Below are 4,964 nucleotides of genomic sequence, written 5' to 3'. Positions count from 1 at the left end.
TTTTGCTCAGTTAGAGGGCTTAGTCAGGTTGACTCCAGCTAAACATGAGCTATTTCAACAATCTGTAAAAGTTGCATAATGACTGACAATTTAACACTTAGGTAAGTGTTTTCTGCTAATTTACTTTTCAGTTCACTCAAAATCTGCCTCAGCTTTCCGAAATGAGTTTCTGCTTCAATGACTAAAAATAAAATTCAACCAGAAATCAAAAATCTACCTCTAAATTTCAAGGTTCTTGGTTATTTTCCACATGTTCATGAAGAAACTGTACGAGTTCTCAGGTCCCACCCTATCACTGGTGAGCGAGCCTGTTATAAATGATGCTGTGTCCACGCTACTCAACAGCTTCTGGGAGATTCAGGTATGCACGTGGTGCCCCTCTTTAACAGAAGATGTTTGGAAGAATGAGGTCTGCAAGTGTGTCTCTCTTGTACATGCAATATTTAAGTGCAATGCCCCAGCCACCATGCCCTCTTTCACCTTCTACCACCAGCAGCAGCCAAGCTGTCATGTTAACTGATGTGTTGTAAGCTTCTGACTTCACAGGAAGATCTACTGACAGGGCAGAGTGTGCGCCCTGACATGGAGCTTGGCTTTTGATGTCTCTTCGCAGCTTGGTCATAATGTACTACTGCTACTGATGTGAGTAGGCAATGGCGATGCTCTAACACATTTATCTGTAATCCCAATGGTGGGAGACGAGGCTGTCTCCCTCTTCCTCTGTTTCTGAATAGTATTTACTTGTTTATCTGGTGTGTGTGTGTGTGTGTGTGTGTGTGTGTGTGTGTGTGTGTGTGTGTGTTCAGCCATCTGTGTATGTGGAAGCCAGAAGTGTGATCCCTCTGTGATTCAGAAGGGAATCACAACAAATTTTTCATAGCAATCCTCATCCTACATTCCTTTCAGAATTTGGTATCAAAAAGTCTGTTTCTCTAAGAAAGTCTTCATTTTATTTTGTTAGGCAAAGAGGTTAAAAACAGATATCTGTTGTCCACTGGAAGGTAAATTTAGTATTGAAATACAAAGCAAGCAAATAGATGGATTCACTTACAATTTTTTTCTTCTCGGGCTATGGTGGTTAGTTGTCATTCAGATTAAATTTTCCTAATGAATAGCAGTGCAGACATACAACAAATGAACAAATAGCACAATCATCGAGAAAAGTAATTTATGGAAGTAGAAAAAAAACACAAATCAGATAAAACTTCGCCGCTTGTATATATCTTGTTCTACTTTTATTTCTATTGCTATGGTAATGTATCCTGATAAAAAGCAACTTAGGGAGAAGGTGCTTATTTCATCTTATAACTCCAGGTTATCCTCCACCATTGTTGGAAAGTCAAGGTGGGAACTTCAGACATCTGGGAACATCACATCCAGAGCTAAGAAGAGAGATAAATTAACTGATACACCTGTACCGCTGCCTCCTTGCTGATGCTCAGCTCAATGTCTGGAGCCTTATGCAGTTCATAATTTCCTGCCTAAGGGAATGGTGCTGCCCATAACGAGCAGGGTCTTCTCATCTCAATTAATGTAATTAAGAAGATCACACACACACACACACATACACACACACACACACACACACACAGGCCAACTCAACAAGATTGTTTTCTAGATGATTCTGGCTTGTGCCAACGTGGCCATTGAAGCTAACCATCACACGCTGGGCCTATACTTACTAAACATGGCAAAAACAATGGATGCATGATTAGATAAAAATATTTCAGTGACCCCTAAAATCAAATGCCTTACTTGGGCATGATTACTCCACAGGATTATCTAAGAATTGCAGCTTGAGGCTGGGGAGACGGCTCGGCCAGCAGGGTATTTTCCACATAAGCATGAGGACCTGAGTTCCATCTTCATAACCCATGTTAAAAAGCCAAATTTGGTGAGATTAACTTGCCAGCCCAGTGATGGTGGGGTGGAAACAAAGGGATCCTTGAGGTTCATTGACTGGCCAATCTAGACAAAGTCATGAGCTACAGGCCAGCCAGAGACACCGTCTCAAAATCAAGACAATGCCTACCACAGAATAACATCTGAGATTGACCTCTAACCTCCACGAATATACATGCATATTCACACACCCTCATCCACACAAGCACGTGTGCAAATACACACAGTTTTAAAGGTAAGGGGAGGAAGCTATGCACTTAGCTCCCTAGAATCTCAGCAAGGCTGCCACTCCTCTCCTGTTTCCAACCGACTCTGCCATGACCCTGAGACCTGTGAGCTTCCTGAGGTCAGAGGTCACGCTTGTCTCTGAAAACCCATCTGCTAGCATAAGGCCTTGTGCAGAATAATAATAGGGAACATTGACAGAATAAACAGGAAAATACTCATAGCATTTTGTTAATAATAAGAATGTACTTTGTGAAGATTATAGATCAGCAATTGAAATCTGCCTTAGGGCTTAAACCATTAAACTAATACACACAGAAATAAATAAGCCCTTTTATAAAGATGTTGTCATACAAATCTAGTTCTTTTCCCTAAGGAGACTTGGCCTGAATAGTAAACAGCACACGGCTGACCATAGTCCTGTCCCTAGCCACCCCACCTAAAAAAGATACTCTAAGAACTCTCTAAGTAGAACATGGTTTTGTTTTTTTTTTACATAATGTTTAGAAAAAACAATGAAAATAAAAATATGTGAGGCTGGGGATATAACACAGTTGGTATATTGCTTGCCCAGTACTTCATTAACTGAGCATGGCATCACCTGCTACGCCAGCACTCAGGCGAGGGGAACAGGAAGGTCAGTTCAGGGTGATCTTCAGCAACACTGTGAGTTAGAGGCCAGATGAGCTAGCCTATCTTAAGATAGATGAATAAACCTTCTTCACAAATTAATGAAAATACCCATGACGGATTCCTTGAGACTGAATGAACTCACTTTGGTGAGAGCTTTACAATAACTCACGTTGGCCAAGTTTATTCTAAAGTTCAAGGTAGAATCACCCAAATATCTCCACAGTAACCAGACTACCAACGGGACCTGTTGACACCAAGCTTTAGGAAAAGAGTGAAGTGATACTTTAGACCTGACCACATGACTGGCAGAAAGAATTGATAACACTGTCCTCACTGGAAAGGACAAAATACCTCTGTAAAAGCAAAGTTCATCTCTCCTGTAGTTTTTATTTTTAATAATATTTTTATCCCTTGAATTTTTCATACATTTATATAATATAACTTTATCATATCTACCATTACCTTCCTCCAGCTCCTCTGAGTGCCCCCCACCCTATTTTCTTCCTAATTCAAATTTTCTTTTTCTCTTATTTAACAACCTCCCTAGTCCAATTACTGCTGCCCATATGTTCAGGGATGTTTGACCCTTCACTCAGGCTTGAGCAGCATACCAGAGTCCACATCCCCAAAGGTGAGTGACCCCCCTCCCTCTGTAGGCATCAACTGCCACTAGCTCCTGATACTGGTGCAAGACCTCACCCAATCAATGCTGGGGTTTTGAATGACTTTATCTTGTATAGCTTTTCTGTAGGTGCTCATAGAATCAGTGGTTCATAGTGGCCATGCAGTTTTACAGAATGACTGTTTAGCAAACAGCAATAGTAGCTACCACCCCCTGCCAGGGTCTATGAACTCTCCAGTCATGAGCTTTTAACTATAGTACTGAGTATAAAACTCCTCCTGTAGAGCAGGTCCCAAATCCAATAACAGAGCAGTTAGCTATAACAGTTATGCCACTGTTGCACTAATAGACACATTTAGTGAATAAACAAACACTAAAGTATGCAAGATCTAGCACTGAAGAAGACAACTGTTGCCTTTTCTTTCTACCATAGACTTTATAGCACCTTTGGGGGCTATATTAGCCAAGCAGCACGGAAAGGATTTCCTTATAAGTTCGAAGTTGATTTGTCTCTGCCCTGCATCCAAAGTGACTGGTGTCTATAGTAATAGAGTCTTGTATCTAGTTCCAGTGGGCAATTAAAAGCCATAGTAATTGCTGGGTTGCTTTGGGTGCCTCTGGGGCATCTGTGACCAATAACTCACAGAGCGTGTATCCCATGCCTAGCGCTGAGATCTTCCCTGAGCCAGCATTTTGTAAATGCCATTATCTGCCTATACAAGGTTTAAACTTCTTTATATTTTATATAGAAATTATTTTTAAACTAGCTTACTAACTAATGGATTTCCCTTAGGCTTTTCACGTAGCCTTAGTCTTAGCTAGCCTAAGCACTAGCATCTCATCCCAAACCCAATCTTCAGTTAAAAATTCACCTCAAGAATCTAGTCACTCTTCTTTCACGTCACTTGCATTCTACTAGACGTTATTATTGAATCATTCTTGGGTTGGAAGGTTTCCATACAGCTTATTTTCATTTTGGTTACATCTCTACCAATACCTTAACTCACCATTGCACCCTGCTTTCCACTCTCACTCTTTGTTCTTTTGCCCTTTATCATATGAGGGCTCAGCCTTCATCTCTACTGGAAAATAGGGGCACAGTGGCCAGGTACCATCGTGGAAGAAACCAGCCAGCAGGCCATGCAGTACTTGGAACTGCCCAGACTTCATGCCTATGAGCAAATCAGCTTCTGTTACGCACAAATCACTACATCTTGGCTGTGCTTTTATAGCATTAAGGACATTCTAAAATGGCCGGGTAACAAAATGAGTGATCAAAATGCTAACATTCTGTTTATGACCCAAACTTTGGAAATCAGAAAACGGAACTTCAATAGACACACACAAACACATAAATACATGCAATGCAAAAAGATGCCCTGCTCACCCAGGACCACTCCCATTGCCCATGGTTGAGATCATACAACTAAAATGCTCCAGGGAAGGTTCAAGTCCACAAGTTCAAAATGGTTCTGCCATCTTGGTGAAGGCATGCCATCAGGGGTTTGCTGCAGCTGCTCCCCAAAACAAAGTTTAGAGCTATTAGAATCATGCTCATCTGAAACCAGCTGCAACTGGGAGA

The sequence above is a fragment of the Acomys minous genome, assembly GCF_964271855.1.
Source record: "Acomys minous genome assembly, chromosome: 5".
NCBI classification, from domain to species: domain Eukaryota; kingdom Metazoa; phylum Chordata; class Mammalia; order Rodentia; family Muridae; genus Acomys; species Acomys minous.
This window is presented reverse-complemented; position numbering follows the sequence as displayed.